The sequence below is a fragment of the Equus asinus genome, chromosome 12 (genome assembly GCF_041296235.1).
Source record: "Equus asinus isolate D_3611 breed Donkey chromosome 12, EquAss-T2T_v2, whole genome shotgun sequence".
NCBI lineage: Eukaryota > Metazoa > Chordata > Mammalia > Perissodactyla > Equidae > Equus > Equus asinus.
In genome coordinates this window covers 72,928,583-72,953,660 of record NC_091801.1, presented here as the reverse complement: position 1 = coordinate 72,953,660, position 25,078 = coordinate 72,928,583, and the positions used below count along the sequence as shown (strand labels likewise).

Genomic DNA, 25,078 nt, shown 5'->3' with positions numbered 1-25,078 from the left:
TTATGAATTGAAAAAGAGGGTGCAAAATTATCATTTATGCAGATGATGCGATTGTCTCTCTAGAAACTCTAAGCATCATTTAAAAAACAATAAGGACTAAAAAGAGCTCAGAAAGAAGGCTAGGTTTAATTAAATCTTCAAATAATGAAGAAGTTTTCTACACACCAGCAATAGCCAGGCAGAAAACAGAAAAGGCAACTTGTAATAACAAAATACATCTGCAGTGGGTTGAATGGTGGCCCCTCAAAAGATACGTCCACCCAGAACCTGTGAATGTGAACTTATTTAGAAAAAGTGTCTTTGTAGATAGATCTTGAGATGAGTTTACCCTGGATTACGTGGGTAGGCCCTAAATCGAGTGACTAGTGTCCTTATGAGAGACAGAAGAGGAGAAGAGAAGACATGACAGAGAAGAAAGGAGGCCATGTGAGACAGAGAGAGAGAGATTGGAGTGGGACGGCTTAAACCGAGGAATGCCTGGAGCCACCAGAAGCTGGAAGAGGTGAGGAAAACTTCTCTCCTGGAGACTTTGGAGGGACTGAATGAAATAATGTGCAGCCAAAACTATTCTCTCCCCAAACCCTGATGCAAAGGGTCCTGGGTTACAGGATTGTTAACGTAGGCTCAAATAAAGAAACTCACTTTCCAAATACGAGGCCGGTCTTTAATCGCCATTGTATAGCCCTCGACTTTGGAACTCTTGGCCTCTCCTCACTGCAGTTCAAACCATTTCATTTTGTATCAGGACTTGTGAGAGGGGAGAGACTATCTATTGCCAAAACTGAACAGCACCTGTTGTGTGCGTGTATATATGTACAAAGAAAGAAACAGAGAATTTAGAGTCGGAAGCCTTCCTGTGGAGTCCTGCCTCTGCTGCTTTTTTGCTGCATTCCTGGCAACATTTGCCTTGTCTCCTTAAGCCTCAGGTTGCTCATTATGAAATCGAGTTAATATTCACTTCAATTTATTTTATAAAGTTAGTTTTGAAGATCAAGGGAATTCATGAAACTGAACATGCTTTAGTCAACTATGAAATGTTAGGAAGCATCAACTAGTATTAGCTAGCATTTAGTTTTTAGCAGAACTTCAATTATTGTTGGTCAAATACATGTAACTTAAAATAATAAATACACGTAAGGGTGGCTTTGGGAAAAGTTTGGAATCACTGACCTCAGTGTTTTTGTGTGAGAGTTGTGTTGGATCCGTGCTTCTCCAGCTGGCTGACCACTAAAATCATCAGGGGAGCTCTGGAAAACCACCCCCAGGAAAATCCAATCCTAACTTCTTGGAAAGGGGATTACCCATAGGTGTTTTTAATAGCTCCCCTGTGGCATTAGCGTGATAGCGCCAGCATTGAGAAGCAGCATGCTATGATCACAAAGGCCTCTGAAACTCTCAAGTTCAAGATTGCCTTGGCTTTTCACTATTACTGTCATTCCTGTCCTTTCTGAGTTGGTATTATGAAATTGTCTTGACGAAATTCCAAAATCACCTAAAAAAAGTAAATAAATGTAATGATCCTGAATGCTCCAACTTAGGTGATCTTAAGCACCCAGATATTCTCAAATACCTAGATGTTTGTCACTGAGATTGACAAGAACTCTAACTGTATGGATTTTGTTTCCATTTTTCATCTGAAAGAAGGGAAAGAGTGAAACAAATAGCACCTCTTAAGTTTCAGAAATTTCTCAAAACATTTAACAGGTGCTATGATGCACAATCTCGAAACTTCCCTATAGGCAGTATTAGACTCCATTTATAAAGGACTGAGGCTGAGGGAAACTTGGGAAATTTAGCCAGATAACTCAGTCAATAGGTCATTGAATCAAGAGTCAAGTTGAGCATCGCCTGCTCCAAAGAATGTGCTTGTTTATTTCCCACCATGCTAGTTTTCTGTAGTGGTACTGCAAGATTTTTCATCCATAAAGAGAGTCTAGAAGTTATTCTGGGAACAAGAGAAACTGATCAGGTGAATAAACTCTAGTTTATTAGGGACGTTACAACAAGCTTAGCATTCATTTATCCATTTCTTTGTAACTTATATTTTACTTTCCTTCAAAAACTATGGTCCCCTTCTATATCTTCATCTCGGGATGTTTTTGAAAGAACTACAAGCATATGATTGTATTGGCATTGTAGTGTTTTGGGATGATCACAGACTCTGTTTAAATTAACCATTTCTCCAAGATGGCCCCCAATGATCCCTGCCTACTGCCCTTGTGTAATATTTTCTCACAATAATGAATAGGGCTGATCTGCATAACCAATAGGATATTATAGAAATTATAGTATGTGAATTCCAATGCTGGATCACAAAACACTTTGTGGCTTCCTTCTTCTTTTCTTTCTTGGATCACTTGCTTTGTGGAGAAATCACCAGCTCTATGGTGAGGATTTTCAAGTATCCCTGCTGAGAGGTCCATGTGGTGAAGAACTGAGGTCTCCTTCTGGAGGTCAACACCTACTTGTCAGCCATGAGAGTGAGCCATCCTGGAAATGGATCCTCCATCCACAGCTGAGCCTTCAAATGTCTACACTTCCAGTGGACACTTTGACTGACCCCTCTTGAGAGACTGAGCGAAGACTACCAAGCTAAGCCACTTTTGAATTCCTGAACCAGACGATGAGAAAATAAGTACTCATTGTTAGCCACTTAGTTTTGGGATAATTTATTATGCTTTAATTGATAATTAACATAACTTCCTTCCTTCTCTCCTCCTCTCTTTTCTTCCCTTCTCTCCTTCCTTTTCTTCTCTTTTGTCTTTTCTCTTTCCCTCCTTCTGTCTCTTTTCTTCTCCTCTTTTCCTCCTCTTTCCCTTCTTCCCTCTCCTCCTCCCTCTCTCCTCTCAATTTTCCTTCAACACCTCTTTGTTTTGTCCTCCCAACCTTCCTCCCTCTCTTCTTTTCTCTTCCTAACCTCCCCTCCTCCCTGTCACAAAATTACAATGGGTGCTTACTTCACACCAGCTGCCCCAGAGCTATGGAAATAAAAAAACACAGTCCTGCCCTCAAAGGATTTAGTTCTTATTGGGTTGTGGACACAATAACGGATAATGACAATGCCGTTTTGTATCTTGTATAATGAATTCAGGAAGGTGGAGCACAGGGAGGAAGACTCTCATTTCCTCTGGAGGAGTCAGCACAGGTTCATCAGAGGTATTGAGAGGGAGGGCGAAGCTATCCAGGAAGGGCTTGTTCAACCAAAGGTGAAAACATTTACAAAGATCATGAGGGCATGAAAGAGAAGGACCAACTCAGGGAACTGCTAGGAATTCCAGTTTTGCCAAAGCACAAGTTATTGATGATACAATGAAAGATTCAATCATCATTTAATCCAGAACTACACAATAAGGATGGTGATATCATAAAAGGTTTAGACTTGAACTAGTCACATGAAGTTCTCTGAGCCTGGGGTTCTTCACCTAGAAAGCAGGAGCACAGTACCCACCGCATAAAGTTGTATGATGACTTCAGCAAACACCTGATAGGACGCCTGACATACAGCAAATGCTCAGTTAGTGTTTCCCTTCCTCTGTAATATACCTTTAAAATTTTAGATCTCAAATTGTCCTCTAATTTCTAGGCTCTGTTACAGTGATCTGAGAGAATAAAACTCTATGAGAGGTAGGATAGTAAAGCCTCAAGACTTATTTCTCCTTCAGTACATATTGAAATGTTTTCCTCCCTTTTAGTGGTCACCACTTGAGCCACGAGGTGGAAGAGCTCCTTGTAGCATTTGACTTTGAGGAGAAAAGGACTTGAAGATGGGAGAGAAAGAAACAACTTTTCTGAGAAGTCTTTGCTAAAAGGGCTTCCCTTTTGAGCACAGCGATCCTGGATCTTACTGCAATTTAGTGCATGCAGAATGTTCATGCTGAAAGCATTTCCTCTGGATAGTAATGCCCCTGAGAGGAGTGAATTCCAGGTCAGTGCATCCCTTCTTTATTAGAATTCACTGAAGTTGCATTTGGAGTCCGCCTTTTGAACTTTTTGGAAGAGGAGGTGTTGCGTGAATATGAGCAATTCTTAGGTTTTCTATATGAGATACCTATTTGTGCAGAAGAGTTTATATGTGTGTCTCATCTTTTCTTCAGATGCTGTTCCCAATTCTCATTTGCAAATATTTTTGCTCCAGTTTTTTCCAGGTCTGTCTTCTCCATCTTATGTCTGCTTAAGATTTTAGTTTTCTGGCTGTCAGCCACTCAGTCTCATTTGAAAGGAATCTAAAAACTAACTCTGTACATTTCCCAATCAGGTGCAGAGTTAATGTGCTGAGTTTTCCTTAGATTGTGTTTGTTTTTCTCGTATCCCTTGTGGGTGAGGACATATGGAAAATCTTAGCTGAGGTTCTCATTTTGGGTTTCAGGGGGACCGGGCTGTGACATTGTCACCTTGCTGGTTGCCAGGCTTGATTCAGCTGATTGGCTGGCTGGAGGAGAGGCGTGGGGAGCAGAGTTGCATCCTTTCAGCACTGATGCACATAATATGAACCAAGGGCTCATAGATTGTTGGAAGGAAAAGCAATATTAAAGATAATTATGAGCAAACCCCTCATGGTAGACATAAGAAAATTATGACCCAGGACATTGGATAGCCTCATCCAAAATCTTACCTAGAAAGAAGCAGAAAGAGAACAAAATTCTTGGTTATTTTGACTTCTATTTTGGAACCATATTCTTTGTAAGTCTGCAAAATAATGTGGTTTGGTAGAAAGAAAATGGATTTTGAAGTTAGGCAGACATGACTTTGAATCCTAGCTCTGCTCCTTTCTGGGGATGTGACCTTGTTGACAGGGTTGTTGCATGAATTGCAGATAATTTGTGTACAACACCTCACACATTATAGACCCTCAATAAAAGTTAGTTTGACCATTGACCAGGGGAGGAATGTCTGGAGAAGAATTCTGTGAGCTACACACTGCCAAACCAATACGAGGCATGGTAATCCATTTTGTTAACTGATTGACAGAGTTGTGTCTAGAAACCTTATAAACACTTGCTGGCAGTTCTTCCTGTGAGTGCTGATTTTTCTTTCCAAATTGAAAGGGATTCATTGCTTGCCTACCCTGCAGTTATATTTAAAAGAAAAAACCAAATTGAACATGTAAGTTCCTTGCACTATCTTCAGAGAGAAAGATCCTGAAACCTGAACAGGACCAACACTTCTTTTTCCCTTCAGAGGGAGTGCAGGCTAAAGCCAAACTTTTTGGGATAAGACCAACTTCTTGGGGTATCTGGATACCATGTAGTTCTCCCCATAAACAACACAGCCTAGGAATATGAATTCTTCTTGCCCTTTATCCTCCTCTACAAATCATAAGAAACAACCTTTGCATAGGAGCTGATAGCTAATGAAGTACTTTAACGTTTATAGGCTCAATTTTAATTCTCAAAATAATCTCATTAAGTAGACAGGGGAAAGGCGATTATCTTTCCCATCTTACAAGTAAGAAAATTCCTGAGTAAGCATCTGCATTATTAGAGTACTTCATTGATCCTTGTGCATATTCTTGAGTATTGTGTGTTATATTGTCATGCATGTGAACCCCAATATTTGCTAATGGTCTGAGTCCTACCAACATTTGCCCCATCTCCAGCATCCATCCCTTCACCTCCCAATTCACAGTAACCGTGATGAACTCCTTGCAGTTGACTTCAAATCACTCTGCAGCTGGGCTGTGGTGTGGGTGAAACTCATTGCTATATGTCAAAATGCTTATTGGCTAGCCTGCAGTGAGATCCTAATAAGCATTACCTTTTGTTACTGTGTTTACATTCCCTCAATCTAGAAAATCTGTTTGACCCTCCATGCCTAGCTAACTCTCACACATCCTTCAAGGCATTCCATGTGCCACCTCTTTTTGTGAAACATTTAATTTCTCCATTAAACCGAGTTATCTGGCTTGTGTGTTTTCACACTATTCTTTCATCACTGCAATCCTTGCACTTGTTACACTGTTTTGTAATTGTCTGTTATCACTTCCATCTCCTGGATTCTAATACAGACGTGTCTTATTCTGCGTCTTGTTCAGGTTCATATGCTTGTGTCTTTTTCACATCTCTACACTTGTGATGAGTCTTAGGGAATCCTTAACAAGAATTCTTTGGCTTGAATCGAACTATCTTCTTCTCGCCAACTGAACTGGAAACTCAATGAAAAAAGAAGCTGTGTCTTGGTTCCTTTACACTCCCTGCAGCTCATCTAGTGCAAAGCCTTGGTTTCCTGGGCATTTGATGTTTCCCGGTTTTCAAGTCCTAAATTAACTTTCTATTACAGGAACCCTCAAGATGCAGGCAGCCCCATGTTCTACAGGGCCTTCGGGTTGCTTTTCTCAGGCATTGAAGTCATGGGCCATATCTTGGTATCTTCTCATAAGAGAAACCAAAATGCCTCCCGTTTCTTTCCCACTGAGAGTCAGAAAGTTCCCAGGGTCTGTGTTGTCTCTTCTTGGCTTCTTTGACAAGGAGAAAGCATATGCCTGAGGCTCCTGCTGGCCAAGCACCACCTCTCGGTCTTGTCACCATGTGAGTCACTTGCCTTCCCCTGCAGGAGATTAATTAGCCGTGAAGTCAGCCTCTACCTAGGCTCCCTGATTTGAGTTCAGTCATGGTATTTTGGGACTAACTGGAGACAATGCAATTGATTCAGAACATATGTGGACTTCTCAGGAAATCCTCTGTAGAAGTCATCAATAATAATAATTAAGAAACTCTCTGCTTGCAGGCTGACATAAATATAATTACGTGGGTGATTTCAGCTTTAAACACGAATGTGCTTCCTGTTCAGGATCCCAAAACAATCTGTGAGCCATCCATCTAATTATTTCTTGTAAAAGATGTCAGGAATAATGAAACGCTTCAAACAGGTTTACGAAGGGACTTGGACTTCACAAAATGTGCAGAGTAAATGCATGTTTACATATTTTCTCTCCCCAGAACCTAGCAAAAGGAACCAAAAGTGACAAAAGGATAAAAAAGAAATAAAAGGAAAACCCCATTAATCCTGAGCCCAAAGAATGAGTACCTCCAGATTAATAACTTGAACAAGATTTTCCAGATACAGTACTGTTTGAATCAAACAGAAAAAGAACATCACTTGCTAAAATCAGACATTAGGAAAATTTGCTTTTGCTAAAAGGCAAAGTTGACTTCTAGCTCACCATTATTTAACTTTGTTCTAGAAAGGAGCAATCAATAACACTTGTCAAGATGAAGAAATAACTTCAAAGATTGGAAAGAAGACAAAAGCGTCATGTGAAATGATTGTACACTTAGAAGAGAAAAATGAAAATCTGTTTTTAAAAATTAGAAACAGAATTTTCAAGGGACTGATATATTATAAATAATTTACACAGAATTTTTCTTAAAAAAGACAACGATATAAATGTTTCAGTTCTCTATTGATATATGATTTTGGTAATCTATGAGTTAAATATGAATACAATAAAAATATTAATTCATTGTTTCCTTACAAGTAGGTGGAAAATTGAGAATAGACAGCAGCAGAAGGCAGCACGGTGGCAATGGAGAGAATCGAAGCCTAATCAGTATTTGGGTGTGTTACAAGATTGTAATAAATTTAAATGTTTTGTTCTGGTCCATGAATCTAGAGACAGTTGTTCAATTACATGAAAGAGGGAGTTTATCAACAGGCTACATATATGTGGCAACATAGTAGATGATAAAGAAAGCATTTCAAATCAATAGAGAAGAGACTATTTAATAAGGGGTGTTTGGACAACTAATTAGTAATTTGCTTAAAAAAAAAGATTCAGCTATATCTCCAACCCCCATTTACCTAAAAGTCATTTCTGATGCATTAAGCTTTTGAATTTAAACATGACAGTCACAAGAGTATTATTAGAAAATAGGGGAAGACCTTTATAATATAGAAAATGTAACCCAAAGTCCTTGAAATAAAAAATATAAATTTTACTAGATAACAATTTGAAAGGATTTCTTTGTGGTAAAGCTATATGCAGTCAAAAAATGAACAAAAAATTAGAGAGCTGTTTGCAGCTCATAAAGAGAGAGGAGTTCATTTTTATGATGTATAAACATTAAGATGTTTTAAAATTTCTTACAAATCACTGAGAAAATGACCAAAATCTCAAGTGCAAAGCTGAAAAATGGCATAAATGGGCAGTTCACATATCAAAAGAAATGTCAATAACTGCCTACATTCCAGCAGCCAGATATCACTAACATGGCTGTACCCACCCATAAGCGAAAGTAGAAAATATAGTTTAATTGTCTGGTTAGAGGGAAAATAATCAGGTAGTAAACAACTCTCCAGCTTGTTCTGCAATTACTAATAAGAAACTAGTTAAAAATATTGTATGACAGCCCTAAAACTAAATAGCATATTATGTACTAAAAAGAATGAGCTAGATTGGCATGTATCGAAGAATAATCTCCAAGATGTGTTTTGACAGGACCAGAATTGTGGAGAGCACTTCTTAAATATTTGTTGAGTCAATGAGTGAATGGATGAAGGAATGAATGGATGAAAAACTGATGATTGAACAAATGAACCATCCCTATTTCCTATATGTATTAGTATTATAACCAGTGACGGGGCCTCCCAGGAATGGCTCATCTGTGACCCAATATTGTGTAGTTAAGGGATTTGAACCTGCCTTGTTAGGCTAAAAGGCAGTCATTGGAAGGTGCTTGATATTTTCGTGGCTGTGTAATTTATTGTGGCTGGAAACATTTGCCTCAGGCAGACACTGCTTCATGGAAATTTTCCTGAAATACTGACAAAACTCCTCTAAGTGTGAGGATATGTTCCAGAAAAGTTGGGCCCCTGTCAAATCACATGTAAACACGAACTAGAAAAAAAATGCAATTTTGTGGGCAAACTACAGTGACTTCTACAATGACATGAAAATATCCAATGTGAAAGGAATCACCATATACTCTAAAATGAAAAAGACAGGGTACAAAACATTATGCCCTAAATAATCATTTGTATATGAAGGATACTCTAATATTTATAAAATGTTTGTATTGTTTAGTATGATTTGGGAAGATTTGCACTATCTTATTTTTGCTTATATTTATTTTTTAACAAAAAAATAAACATATATTTGTCATGACATAAGACGAATCTTATTACATTAAGAGCAAATAATTACCTTTGTTGAAGCAATGCTGTGCATTCAGAAACCCTCCTCCAAAAAGCTTAGAGAATCAGTTTATACAACGTTGAATGCCTGCTAAGCTTCCTCCAGTCGTTACATTCTTTTGACTTCTTCCAGTGAACATGATATATTCCTCTCCAATGATCTCATGTTGAAATTGTCTATCGACACAACTAGTCCATGAGGCCTCTGAGAGCAGAATTTTACTGAATTTTCTCTGTTCAGCACTTAAATCACTACCTTCATTTTGGTCGGAATTATTACTTGTTTGTTTAAAGTATGAAAAAACTGCTTCATCTACTATGTATGCAAACCAAAACCTAAGCCTGTAAATTCCTCAAGGTTAAGAAATGGAAACCTAAGGAAAACCAATCACAAACAGCCAGCTAGACTTTCCCAAATAAGGCAACCACTTAAGCTACAGCCAATCAAATAACTTCCTTGTTTTGCTTCTGTGTCCTCTTATAAAAGCTTTTCCCCTACCTTCTGTCGGTGGAGTGCTCCTAACCACTTCTAGCTTGGTGTTGCCTGATTTGAATAGATGTTTGCTCAAATAAACTTAAAAATTTTTAATGTGCCTCAGTTTATCTTTTAATAATACCTTCTTTACCCACCATCATGTCTCATTCCTTGCCCCTTTCTGCAGACCACAAGCTCGCTTCACTGTTCTGGCACAGATATTTAGTCTCCATTTTTCCAAATCCAATGGTCTGTCTAGGACTCTTCCTAAGTTGGTATGCAGGAACTCAGTTAAAGCTTTTCAAACCATTAAAACAAATTGTTACCCAGATGTTATTTCAAACACCCCTTCACCTTCTGTTTTCAGGCAGCCAGATAATTATAAAGACATTTTATATTCCTTCAGCTCAACATGCATTGTTAAAATACATTCACGAAGAGATTTTATTTAATCTTCACGAGCACCTTTATGGTTGGCTTGGCAGATGGGGCATAATTACACCATTTTAAGGAGATTGAGGTTCAGAAAGTTGTTGCTTACTGCTTAACCACACAGCTAGTCGGCATCAGATTTTGGCATAGAATTAGATCTCTTGAGTCTCCTGTACCTAGCTGGATTCCTAATTTAGAGCTAGAATGGATCTTAGAGATCATATTTTAGTAATCAATGCACTCTATATTTTTTGTATACTTACTATGTCTCTGGCACTATGCTAAACTGTGTACCTGATCATTTTCAGTACTGTGGGAGATGACCATTATGAGTTACTTGCAAAAGTTCTTGAAGTTAGTAGCAGAAGTGGTATTCGAACCTAGATCTTTCAGTGCCTGGGGGAGGCTCTTTCTAATTCTGTGTCTATAATCTACAGGTTCCTCGTTACTCTTAGACACTATGGAAAGTTTCAGGTTCCACAAGGTGACCTTTTTCGGTTTCTTTTCTCTGCCACAAAGTGAAATCTGGGCTATATATTTATATAATATCTCATGTTTAAGTAGGAGATATTTCCTTTCAAAATATTATTGAGTCCGGGAGTAGACCCATACATATATGATCAAATTATTTTCTACAATGGTGCAAAAGCAATTCGATGGAGTAAGAAAAGTGTTTTGAACTGGAACATTTATATCTATGTGCAAAAAGACACTGCTTCACCACTCACACCTTATATACAAATTTATATATTAAAAAACTCTCTATATAGTTTAAAATGAATCACCCACCTAAAGGTAAAATTAAAAATTATAAAAATTCCAGGAGAAAACTTAGAAGAAAATCTTTGTGAACTTAAGCAAATAATTCTTCAATATAAGACCAAAAACACAATCCAGAAAGGAAAAAAATTGATAAATGGAATTTCATCAAAATTAAGAACTGCTGCTCTTTTAAAGATACTGTAAGAGGATGAAAAGGGAAGCCATAGACTGGGAGAGAATTTTTGCAAAATCCCATATCTAATAAAGGACTTGAATATATAAAAAAACTTTTTGAACCTATAATAAGAAAACAAGCAGCCCAATAAAAGATGAGCAAAAGATTTGGATGGACACTTCACCTCAGAAGATATATAGGTGGCAAATAAGTACATAAAAAGTATTCAACATCATTAGTTATTAGGGAAACGCATATTAAAGCCACAATGAGATACTATTACACACCTATTGTAACAGCAAGACAAACAAACAAAACAATCTGCCAATACCAAAGATGTGAGGATGCAGAGCAACAGAAACTCATACATTGCTGATATGAATGCAAAATGGTACGTCCACTTTTGTAACCAACTTGACATTATTTATAAAGTTAGACATATACTATTCATGATCTGGCAATCCTACTCCTAGGTAAATACTAAAGTGAAATGAAAACCTACGTTTACACAAAAACCTATATCAGATGCTTATAATGGCTTTATTCCTATTGGCCTAACGGCCAACAACTGGTGAATGGATGGAAAAACTATGGTATAACCATGGATTGGAATACTACTCAGCAACAAAAAATAAAGAACTACTGACACTCCTAACAGCATAGATAGATCTCAAAATGCATTATGCTAAATGAGAGAAGCTATATTCAAAAGGCTACATTCTGTGTAAGTCCATATCTATGGCGTTCTTGCAAACGCAGAAGTATAGGGACAGAAAACAGATTCAGTGATCGCCAGTGGCTGGGAATTGATTACAAGCAGGCATGTAGAAATGGTATTCACTTGATTGTATACATATGTTAAAATTCACAGAACTGTAAAATCAATGGCAAATTTTCCTGCAGTAAATTATAGCTTGATTTTAAAAAATTGAAATATATGATTGGGTGATGTGCACATCAAATTGGGCCTTTCAAGAAAAAACAAAAAGCAAAAACAAAAACAAAAAGAAAAGAAACAGTAAAAAGAATTGAGATGGGAGACCAATAAATAATCATGAATATGGTGAGTACGGAGATCCCAGAGAGGAAAATCTACCAACCCTCGCACTCCCATCCTTGAGCCAGCCTTACAAGTCAGTCCAGAGCTTTAAAATCTATGGTGATGAGAACCTGGGGCCTCTATAGAGTATCTCTAAGGAATATTTCCAGGGGTGGAGTGAGGGTGGTGCTGGCCTTCCAGCTTTTTCCACTCAGTGTAAATACCCTTCTATCTATATGATGCTTGAGTTTCCAAGGAAAGTTTTAATAACAGAAAGCCATCCATGGCTTAAAAGTAGTTTGAAAACTACTAACCTCATCAATTCCCTCCTACTTTTAGAAAGATTTAGAGATTTATCTATATTCCCCGAGCTAGTTAGTAGCAGAGCTGGCTCTGGAATAGGAGTAGCAAACTTAGTTATATATGGACCAAATAACCTAAATGAGTGAAGAGGTCATTGTAGCAAACAGGAGTATCCATCCTTCTCAAAGGGTCTGACTGGCACCATGCAGGTGTGTAAGCCCAGAGCCACCAGATCTTTTGTTTTTTTTTGTTTGTTTGTTTCAAAAAAAGCTTGGAATCTAAATATTCTTGTGAAATCTCTTGATTTTTGTAAGTTGTTAGCCATTTCAATTTTTGTTCACATTCTGTCTTAGTAAAATAAAACCCATCTGTCTGTTCACTGGCACTGGCTGCAAGACCCTGGTTTGTGAGCCCTGGTCTGAACTGGACTCCCATGCCCATGCTTTGTTCTTTGCATCTGATGGTCATCTACCTCACTAGGGCTGTGAGCTCTGAAACCACAGAAGTGAAATGTAGGGCTGTTCAATATCCTTGGAAGCATCTGAGTAAACACCTTCAACATGAAACCAAATGTTGGAGCTTCTGGACAGAGGAAATCCCTCACTGCATGCCCTTTCCTCAGACAAGCCCCAACGGTCCACTTCTTCCACCCGCCATCAAACAAATCCTTGCCTTACAAGGCAGCCTGGTCTTGATTGAAATGGCAAAATTCTTGCCTAGGGAGACTATAAATTGTGTTTTTTCTTTGAATGGCAGTGCCGAATTGTGTAAAGGGCACAGGCTTGGGAGTGAGACAACGACTCACTAGCTATATAATCTTGCAAGGTACTCAAAAGATCCCAAGGCCCATTTTCCTCAATTATAAAATAAGGATGGTGGTACCTAAAGGATGGAATTGTTATAAAGATTAAATTATTATATTTCAAGCACAGTGGCTGGTCACTTAGTTTTTTTGTTGTTGATATCATTATTACTTTTATTTTTACTATTATAATAAATATTGTTATAAATACTTGGGCCAGAGTCTAGACTCCACCAGTTACTAGCTGAGCAACTGTGGGCAGGTCAGATAACCTCTCTGAGTCTGTTATCTCCTCTAAAAACAGGGAAATGAAATACCTAGCTCCCAAAGCTCTTGCCTCTTCTTGTCAGTAATATTGTATCAAGGGGGATTAGCACAGTCTGTGGCCTACAGTAGCTCTCAATAAATAATTTTTATGAATATACCACTGTTATAGATATGTCTTTGTGAGTCTCGCTCAACAATGTCAATTATGTGCTTACAGTTTCTTTTCTGCAAGGGATCAAGCTGTGCAATCCTTTTGCAGGAAGTTAGGATGATGTCCAAGCACACATTTCCCAAATAAGAGATGTATTGGCACCATGCCTGGACATCCAACCTGCACTGGATGTCAGTGGAAGATCACTTTGGAGCATCTGTCTCTTTAATTTTGAAATGGAGCCAGTGTGTTTTTCTCTACCAAGATTCTGGGACAAATAGGAAGGCCCCTGGAGACTCCTTAATCTCTTAAAGATACTAAACTGAATCCTTGTATAGATGTTCCACTGAAATCTGAGGTTGGGATAAAGTCCATTTAAACTTTTAAAGCTCTCTGTGTGGGACTGGACAAAGCTCTTAAACATTTTATGGACCCCTAGGCTGCTACTTAAACGCAACTATGGCTCCCTAAGAGCCAGACACAGCAGTGAGTTGTGAAAACACAGCTTGATAGATTCTGTCCTTGCATTTAGCACTTAATCTGCCACAGCTACGGGTCATCTGCTGCAACGTTTCCTTACATTTCTACTTGACTTTTCATGAGACTACATCTGGTATCCCCAGTTGGAGTGTAGGGCCTCAGAAGCAAGACCACGTCTCCAATGTCATGACAATCATTAACATGTATAAGAAGGAAGAGTTAAATACCCTGTCCGTCTTCCACCTTGATTTTCCTTGCCATTCCATCAATTGAATATATTATTATTTTATTATCTTCTGCTTATAGATGAAGAAAGTCAAGCTCAGAAAAGTTAAGTGAATTTCCAGAAAACACCATTTGAGAAAGTAGCAGGGTTAAGTTTTGAATGACCTGTCTGATTTCAAAGCCAACGTTTAAGCGACATGGCAAGTCAACACTCCTTAGGATGTGTCAGGAAGAAGAATTTGTTTTTTGTAATGTCAAGGTAGCTTGGCTGTAGTTTATTATGGTCATCTGATAACTGGGATGGACCCTATTTTTTGGACTCAAGTTTGCAGTATCTTATGTTAAGGTGGTTTAATTTCTAGGATAAGCCCAAGGGGAAGTGGCCCAGCTGGTTTTTTGTAGATTTCTTTTTCATAATTTCTACAATCACTAGCATTCTGCTACCCATAGACCCATCCATGGAGGATATGAGTCTCAGGTAAATGCAACAGTAGGCCTGTCTTCAACGTACTTGTATCCTGATGTAAAATCACAGAAAAATAATTATTAATAAGGATAGATCATTATAAAGAAAAAAAGGGTATCTAAAGGAAATAGTTGAGATGGGCAAAGGCCAGCTTTCTTTTGTTGATAAGTGTAGTCAGTTGAGTACCTATATGAACCTCTAGTGTGTGTGTGCGTGTGTGTGCATGCACGTGCATGTGTGTATGTATGTTTTGCTACAGTTGGAGGAATTCCTTCCGACTCCCACTGCCTGTCTTGCATAAGCTCTCAGCAGCCTTAATTGTACCAAGACAGGAAGCCTCAGATTTAGCCACTAAGTCATTCATTCTGCAAATTTATAGTAACTACCTTCTGTGAGTAAGGCATTTGCCAGAGGCTAGCATTACAGAGAGAAAGGAGCCAAGGTCTCTTTCTTCAGAAGGTTTCTGGTCAATTGGGTTATTACCAGTTTGTAAAGGGTTGACTAACTGTGGGCAGAGTAATAAGATATTACAGATGGAGAGACTGAAGCATAGAGACAAGAAGAGCTCTACCGTGGTCACATAGTTAACGAATCTGAGCCCAGAAGGTGAACTCCAATCACCCTCCTTCTAATCCAATGCCATTGCCATCACACCATGTTGTCTCTTAGACATTCAACAAAGATCTGTTGGAAGAATGTAGGAGCTTGGCATCAGAGATGCGAGGAGGCAGGATCGACAGGAAAGATGAGGGAAGTGAGGTCATCTAAGCTTTTGAAGCTGAGCTTTTTGGCTCCAAAACCTAATGCAACAGGAAGCTACTGGATATATATCAGGAAAGTGATGAGGTTTTTAAAGAGGATGGAGCCCCTCTTCTGTAGACAACTATAGCTTTGAACAGTATATTTTCCATATATTCCCCAATATTAAATTTTCTGAAGTGAAAATATACTTCTATTCATTTCATTAATTAAACTTCAATTTTATGCTCCCCACTCCTGAAAGAAAATTTGAGGAACTGGATAATAAACCTTTTGAGAGCTACCAAAATGCAAACATCAAGAGAATGGGGGAAAATGAGGGAGGTTAGAGGAGATAATCTTCCTAATTTCCTCTGTACTGGGCACGCATACATTTCCTGAATGAATCATTTGGCTCCTCAAAGAAAAGAGAATTGGAAGGATGTCTGCAGCCCAGAGTTGTGCCAGTTCCATGACCACCTCTTTTCATCTTGCAAGGAAAAAATGCCTTAGCACTTCATTGAGGGTGCAATGTTACTATTAAAAGAGGAACTGACAAGCCATTGAGTGAAGAGCACTGAAGAGTTGGCTCAGCTCCCACAGAGTTCAAGCGAGCATTCTAAAAGAGGTGGCTGAATAAATTACTCAACATCTGTATCCTCACTAGAAGCAGCTCAGTGATTCTGGGGGATAATTTTGTACCACTGTGTTTTGTTCTTGAATTAATTGATGTCTTAATTTTTTCCCTGTAACTAGACAATAGCATCACAGAACTCAAAGGGGCTTTAGAAAGGAGCTGTTCATTATCTTCATTTTATATAAGGGCAAACTGAGGCAATATCTGGAAAAGGGAATATCATACCCTCAGACTTTCAACAAGTTAGTAGTGGAGTTAGAACTAGAATGAAGATCTCCTTACTTGTGCTCCATTAAACTGTATTTCTACCTCAAACACAGAGATTAAGATTCTCAATGCTCCATTATATGTTCTCCACTTTTCTATAAGACTTACTACTGTGTAGAAAATGTTGTAAACACCCTATCAAATATTTAAAATCAAAGGAATACCAATGTTAAAGTATTTTTCAGTTGAAAGAAAACTTCAGAGTTCATTTACTCCAACTCCCTTAATTTCCACATGATTGGACAGAGGTTTGGGAAGTAGAAATAAGTTGTACAAAGCCTTGTAGTCAATTAAGGGCAAAGCTCTGCCTCATAGCTAGAATGCAGTATCCTTGATCTTAAAGCAAGTGTTGGCTGATGGATAATGGTTTCTTTCATCACAACCCAAATGCTGGAATATGATGTGTTTATCATCTCATAGTTGCTTAATAGAGAGAATGAGAAGTTTTGAATCAGAAGATTTTCATTTGCCTCTTAAATGCTAATATTACTTTATAAAAGACTCTGAATATATCAGACAAAACCTTCTATTAATTTTTCAGTGTCTAGAATCTAATGGCATCTAGAGGTTGGTCACTTGGTATAGTAGGAACATCATAGAAAAAGAGATAAGGTTATGAGGTGACAATGGATCAAATGTTGGATGCCCAGTTTGGGATATGTTGATGGAGATATACAAAAAGAAGAGAAGTATTATCTGAAAAACAAATTCTGCAGTAATCAACAAGTAACATATAGACAATATTATGAACCCTCATCTTTGAGTATAAAGAATGAGATGAACCAGATGACCTGGACCAAATTCAGATCTTGAAAGAGGGAAGCAAAAATCTTCTATTAGAAAAAAAGAAGACAAGAAGTGGTTGTAGTAGAGATCTTAGAGTGGATGGAGAAAATTTGAGAGAATTGGTTGGGGGATGTCTGTGTCAGTTTGAGCTGCTACAAGGAAATACCAAAAACTGGGTGGCTTAAATTAAAAACCACTTATTTCTCAGTTCTAGAGACTGGGAAGTCCAAGATTAAGCTGCTGGCAGTTTTGTGTTTGGTGAGGGCCTACTTCCTGGCTTATGGACAGTCGTCTTCTTGCCATGTCTTCATGTGGCAGAGAGTTTTGGTCTCTTTCTCTTCTCCTAAGGAGACTAATCTCATCCTGGTGTCCCCATCCTCATGATATCATCTAAATCTATTTACCTCCCAAAGGTCCCATCTCCACATATCATCATATTGAAGGTTAGGGTTTCAACATGTGGATTTTGGAGGGATGCAAACATGCAGTCCATAACAGGGGGTATCTGAACAGAATAAGGGAGTATCTGAACAGGAATATACAAAGGAATCCCCATATGACGTTGTGTGATTATCTGATCTCATCAAAGAGTATACAGTTGTGATGGTGCTGGTCTAGATGGCTGTGGCACCTTCCTTGGGATTGCGCAATGCATGGGCATACAAGGACATGTATCACAAGGACATTAAGGATTCACTGGAGATGTGCCAAGGGACCTAGGTTCATTATGCACTGAAGGGAAACTAAGAAAGGGTAGGTTTTCAGAAGCAAAGAGAAAGTTTTAGAGACTTAGAGAAACAAATGAAGCCAAAGAGTTGGTTTGGTGGAAATATAGCAGAGAGAAATCTCAGAGGAGAGGGAGACATGGTCAGAGATTGAAAGGCTGACATTTAAGACTTTAGATATGGAAAAACTTGTTTCAGAAGAAGAGTGGTTCCAGTTGACTATAATAGAAATGTTCCTGAAATGGAGTGGAGGCGATGGCTGCTGGAGTCAGGGAGTTGAAGGAAAGTTAAAATAAGAGAGTGTGATGAATTATCAACATAGATGATGAAGTTTCTTATGGTGACGTTAGATGTGAAAATGAAGAGAAAGACTGTGTGTGGCTTGACAAAAGCTCTGTTGCATTACAAAGAGCTGTCAAGAAAGTTGTAGATGCTGGCAAAGGAGAAGGGTAGAGGCGTGGCCAACAAGCATGGCAGAAAGCCAACACAAATTACTGGCCTATTACTCCTCTATGGAAGGAGGACCTTGACTGACTACATTGCAAGTCAATATAAATCCGCTCTTATTAAGGGACCCATAGTTCAGAAGGAGGCCTGGAGCGTAATTATATTGAATATCAATACAAATCTCTTCTCATGGTTGGGCTACACATCTTCTGGATTACATTGATTAGACAGAGTGATAATGTTTAGAGTTTGTCTTTCCTTTAATTTCAAACTGCAAGAGACCACAGGCACCTTCTTTCTTATTCCTTGCATTTGAAATACAGTAGATGCACAATAAATGCTTGTCATTAGTTGAACAAATAATGATACAAATAAGCATGGCAATGAATGACTTTTATTGAACTCTTTCTGTGCACCAGGCACTCTTCTATTTACATGCATTAACTCATCTAATGTTCAATATTATCCTAAATGAATAAATCTTAATTCTGAGCCTATTATATGAGTTTACTCTGTTAGAAGGAATATTTCTTCTAAATTAAGATGGTGATCAGCTGTGAGGAAAGCATTACACACACAGATATACACACACTCAGACATATTTTGTGCAATGCACATATACATTTATTACCATCTTTTGGCTTTTTTGTATATTTATAAATCTAGAAAAAGAGAAATGTAGTTTCTAAATATCTGAGAGCCATCTGATAAAATTTTCTATTGGTATCTAAGCAGCATTATGATGATTTTTCTACAATGTGAAAAATCATTTGTGATTGGTTAATAAAGACTAAGACACTATAATCATATTTTATTCTTCTTATTAAATGGGGATACCAAGGTAACCCTGAGGAGTTTTGAGGAGTCTTTCCTGATGGGGTATGCTAGTCCTGGATGGAAGAATTAAGATCAGTGGCTAGACTGAGGAAGGAGCCGTGCTTTATCATATCTGTGCAAGGGCAAAGTTTGGCCATTATCAGCACACAACTGTGTGTTGAGCACACATACCCCTTATTTATTTTAAATATATTCTTGCTCTATTTAATGGGGCTATTGATTTATTAACCCTCAATTTTCTGTAACAACCATGAAGAGGATATTACAAAGAAACAAACCAAAATATTTGATATTTATTCATTATGAACTGTGTTCATTGTTGCTCTATTCCACTAACCAGGCACAGAGCTAACGGTGTTAGACTAGGGCAGAGTGTCGAAAAAGAGGCAGATAAAACTTATTTCAAACACCATTTATTATCTGGAGTCTTGGAGTCTTTTCTCCTTTGCAAATTTCCTTTCTCCTCTAAAAGTCTCCATCCTTGAGACGTGCTTGAAATGAAAGGCAGCTCTTGCTAGGCTTGCAAAATTGTAGCACAGGCAGGCAGAGCCCCTGGGAGAGGCCATCTCATCCATCAGACCCACTGGCTTTTCAAAGAGAGAGGCCTGTGAATAGTCAAGATGATGAATCCCAACGGCTGGCAGTATCCGTTTTACAGATACTGGAGGATGCCAATGCATGTGGGGTAATCCTTGGCGTGCAGCAATGCAGGGATCCTTTGAGATCAGCCTTATCTGACATTGAAGTAGCACACATAGAGACAGGGTACAGATTGTTCTCTGCTTCCAAAAGCAAATTACTACATCCAAATGCAGACAGAACAAAAGTGAAGAAGATGGAGCCAATGCGAGAAGCCAGGTATTTCAGTAAGCAAATTTCTGTTTTAATAGCAGGGAACCAGCATCAGAAAGATCTTTGTGTCAGTCCTCTGCCTTCCCTCTGCCTGGGACTCAGGCCCACTCACTGATTCAAGTGAACAAATTTGTTGAATACCTACTATGTGGCAGGCACTGGGCTGGCTGCTGGAGATCAATCCCGAGCAAGACTGACGTAATCTTTAGGGAATGTAGTGTCCAGGGTTGCGATATACAAATAAAAATTCACGATGCAGTATAATGAGTATTATGGGACTGACAAATAAAAATGGCAAGCAATAAGATATATTGGAGAATATGAGGAAGCCATTTGGTATAAACCTAATTCGGCCTGACCTTGTCTTTCCAAAAGGGCCTGACCGTGGCTGTTGAGCACCCATTCTATATCTGCTTTAGATATTCCCTATGGCAAGAACAAAGGCCCGTGAGATAAAGGTGCAACTTCCCTCCCCCTCCCAACGTTGGCATTTCCTTAAGGATTAAGCATCTTTCCTTAGGCTAGGAACTGATTGCTGTGCTCACTTGTGACCACCCAGCTCAAGACAATAGACTTGCCTCCTGCTATGCCCTCCGAGATAGCAGACCCACTACCTGCTGTGTCCATCAACGGCTGTGCTGACAGGGCAATCTTGTGACTGTTGTAGGAGGGAGATTTCAATCATATGTGAAACAGCCTGTTTGGGGGTATATAACCACTCTGTATACCTCACTTCCCTGGTGCCCTTTCTTCCTTCGGGAAGAAAGTCGCCGGGCCATGGTCCTCAGATTTCAGCTCAGAATAAACTCACCCAAATTTTCATTTATAGATAGGTTGTGGATTACTTTTGTCAACAGGACCCTTGAACTGGGCAAAGAAATACAAGTAAGTCAATATAACCTGCCTACCTCCAGGTGTCTTTACCTGTGTGGTTCCCAAATTATACTCCCAGCCTGTGTCAGTTTCCTAGGGCTGCTGTAACAATGACCCCCAAGGTGGGTGGCATAAAGCAATAATAATTTATTCTCTCATGTTTCCAAAGATCAGAAGTCTGAAATCAGGGCCACATTTCCTCTGAGGCTCCGAGGGAAGAATCTTTGACCATGTCGTCTGGGTTCTAGCAGACCCGGATACTCCTTGGTTTCTGGCAGCATGACTCCAACCTCTGCCAACATCTGCACAAGGGCTTCTTCTCTGTGTTTATTTCTTTGTGCATGTTTTCTCCTCTTATAAGGACAACAGTCATTGGATTTAGGGCCCTCCCAGATCCAGTATAACCTCATCTCAATGTCATTACATCTGCAAAGATCTTATTTCCAAATAAGGTCACATTCTGAGGTTCCAAGGATGAAGATTTGAACATATCTTTTTGGAGGGCACAGTTTAACCCATTATACAGCCTTAAACTGTCTTCCATTTGTGAGTGGTTTTTGACCTTTTCCATTGTCTTTTTCCAGCCCTGGCTAGTCCTTTATGCAATTTATTTGGCTTGATGCTCAACCCTCTTGAAATACTTGGAACTAGGCTCTCCATTACCTCTGTTTCTTTGTGCTTTTGAATGCTTTAAGTGGAAGACTTCTTTCATTCTCAAATGTGATTAGTGCCTCCTGTGATGCTAATGTCTTGGGCAGGTCCACCTTAGACGCTGGGTGGAGACCAGACCTAGCAGAGCTTGTTAAAGAAAGCAAATAAGTTCACATGAGCTTAACAAAAGACATACAATGAAAAGTGGTCCCTGAGGAAGGGGGCCTTTGGGAAGGGCTCTGTCTCCAGCCCTCTTGAAGATGCCCCTATTTTACCTGAAGACCCATAACACATAATGCCTTGTGAACTCCTGACTGTTTGAAAATCTGCATTATTATTCGGAGAGTTGACTCTCTCCATTTGGTGGAGATGGGATCTACCAGCTACAACAACAAAACTTCCAAACATTGATATGGTAATGCAAGGAAGAAAACAACATATTTGCCTGATGTACCAGGCTGCAGCCAGTCAGAACATTGTTTTATAGAATTAATTTCCACAAGTCCTCTAAATTCCACTGGTTAGGGATATACAAAGTCTTTTCCAAGATTTTAGCAAATGCCCAAGAACTAACAATTCTATTTTCAGCTCCTGCCTTTGGATTGGTCCCATGTGAACCTAAAAGCAGCACTAAGCCCCTTTATCACTTTCTACAATGAACCAAATCATACCCTGCATTGGACTAGAACTCATTTTGACCGAAAGGGGCTGTATCACTGAGCACACAGAATCCTAGAATTTTCTCTCTCTCTCTTTCCTCTTGCTCTCCTATAAAGCAGAAGGGTCCTGTATATCTGAAGCCACAGCATCAGTCATACCTATATCCTCCAGGAACTCACCTACATCAAGGAGGGGAGGTATTTTTCTACGTATTTTCACTATACCAACTAGTCTTTCCCTAAGAGGAATCTCGTACCAAATGCTAAAAGAATAAACATTTTCTCCATCTCATTATCCTGAGATGGAACGCCATTATGATTTTAAAGGTTTAATTTGCAGGCTTCAATTATTTTGCTTTACAGCCTGTTACCATCTTCCCTCCAACCAGTTGTCACTTCCTGTTAAAAAGGAATGGGACTTTAAAGACCTCTTTGGCATTCACCAGTATTTTCATAATTTGGAAGTTAAATGTTTAGAAAACAAGATTTCATCAGTCCTCCCTTTAAACAGCTCTGGAATATGAATGAAAGGCAAAGAAACATTTGACTTAAGTATTTTTTTTTCCAGCTGATCTTGGAAAACTGACATCCCTCAGAGTGACATTAACAGAAAGAAACAGTCCTCGTAGATCTGTTGCATGCTGGGCTTTATTTCAATAGCAGAATCCATATCATTAACCTCTATTTGGGTATACCAAACCTCCTGTAATAAGAGAGTTCTGTTACCAGAAGAAGGATTAATACATTTACCCATAATAAGGTAGAATGGTGCGCAATGGTTATTCTTAATTCTGACTGCACATTAGAATCATTGGGTGGAGGGCAGCTTTTAAGACTCACTCAGGTCCTAGCTCCACCTACAGACATTCTGACTTAATTGATTTGAAGTGGGACCTGGAATGGGGATTATTATTATTATTATTATTTTTGAGGAAGATTAGCCCTGAGCTAACATCCATGCCCATCTTCCTCTACTTTATATGTGGGACACCTACCACAGTGTGGCTTGATAAGTGGTGCATGGTCCACACCCGGGATCCAAACCAGAGAACCCCAGGCCGCTGAAGCAGAACATGCGAACTTAACCACTGCGTCACCAGGTCGGCCCCTGTAATGGGGATTATTTTAAACTCCAAGTGATTCTCACGAGCAGCTAAGTTTGAGAAACACTGATATAGCATAGTGCTCCTCAAACTTTAACATATGCACGGATCACTTAGGGAGTTTGTTAAAATGCAGATTCTGACTCAGTAGGCCTGGGGAAGGCCTTGACAGTCTGCATTTCTAACTAGCTCCCAGATGGTGCCTATGCTGTGGGTCCCGAGGACCATACTTGGAGTAACAAGGGTGTGATGGAATTGGCATTGTCTTAAAAATTGGACAAACCTGAGTCTAAGAATCAATTTTCTGTTTAGTTTTGTTCATATTAATAAAATGTGCCCCACTTGAATCCTGTCTTCTATAAAGTGAAAATACAACTTCTTACCTATCAGGAATGAATGGAATGGATGTTGTTGAAAAGCACATAGCAAAGGGCCTGGCACTCAGCAGCTAAATAAATTGTACTTCTGTTTCACTCCCCTCCTCTCCACCTTCCCAAGCACCTCCAACCTTCCAAAGGCAAAGAGAGAGCGGCTGTTGTCCAGAGTGTGGTTGCAAGGGGAACATTATCCTTTAGAGAAAAGGGATGGAGGGTATCACTAACACAGTGGCTTAGTGGCCATCAACCCAAGTGTCTGAAAAAAAAAGATGACTTGAGATCACAGTCTAGAACCACCAAATCAAAGTCATCTTTTACAGGTAGTGAGAGGTTGCTAAGCAGGTATTTTAAGGGGTGTTGGGTGTATGGGTTATAATAGTGGGCCCAGTTAGGGATACATGCCAAGTCAATCTGGAAAGGATGTTTGAGGCCAGAGCTTAAACATCACCTTGAGTTTGGACTATACGTTACAGGCAATGGGAAGGCCTCAAGGATTTGCTAACACTGGATGTATGTAGTACTTTTAAAGCATTAATCTGCTTGAGTCTGGAGTGGATGAGAAGAATGAAAACAGGAAAAGGGAATGTCACTTATTTGGCAATATTTACTGATTTCTGATTGTGTGTGGGACACCATGCTTGATGGGGATGTATAGTAAACAAGACACTTATCTTCCATCCTACCACTGAGACAGAGAGTAACCAGTGATTAATTAAAATCATGGCACGCGTCTGAAAGAAAAATGTAGAGTGCAATGAGAACAAAATCAGAGCACTTGACCTCTTAGTTGGGGTCAGAGAAGTCTACCCTTGGAAATGACTGTCAAATGACTTTCAAGCTGAGACCTTAGAGTATTCCATGAGCTCTCTGAAGATGGGGTCGAGGTGAGGGAGAAGTGAACGATGTATTATTTACATCCCAACTCTACCACTTACTAGGTGAGAGACTGCAGGCAAGCGATAGATTTCCTCTCACAAAATGAGGATAATTGTATGTCCTTCCAAGGATTGCTGTGATGTCAGTGAGACCGTGCATGGCTAGGAGCACAGTGCTTGGCACACAGTGAAGCTCAAAAGTGGTAACTATCTGCTCCTTTGTTTCACGGTTCCAATTACTGAGCCCCTCCTCTGCCCCGTCACAGAAATGATCACTGCTGCCCGAATACCTATCTGGTCCCCTGTCTTCCAGCCCCTTGTGGAGTAGTCTATGACTGATTTGAGTTGTAAGCAGAGTGATGTGTGTCACCTCTGGGTGGATTAGTCATTCCACCCTTCCTTCCCTTCTGCAGTGAACGTGTAGCCACATGTAGAGATGCTGTAGAATCCATCTGGGTCTCTGTAATACTATATGGGGCACAGCATCACGCCCTCCCCAAACTTCACTGCACATGTAGCTTGAACAATAAGTGAACTTTGTTTAA

The 25,078-nt window shown here is 39.3% G+C and overlaps 1 long non-coding RNA gene across 4 annotated transcripts in view; it reads right to left on the bottom strand.

Moving 5' to 3' along the window:
- The window catches only part of LOC106824804 (uncharacterized), a 144,585-nt gene that overhangs the window by 89,680 nt on the left and 29,827 nt on the right, over nt 1–25,078 (bottom strand). For 3 of the 4 annotated variants that reach the window (XR_006534797.2, XR_006534798.2, XR_011493369.1), the window contains exon 1: nt 9,140–9,476. The exons of the other annotated variant lie outside the window; for it this stretch is intronic. This is a non-coding gene — a long non-coding RNA (uncharacterized lncRNA). Of the gene's footprint in view, nt 1–9,139; nt 9,477–25,078 lie in introns of those variants that run through there. 4 annotated transcript variants of the gene reach the window in all.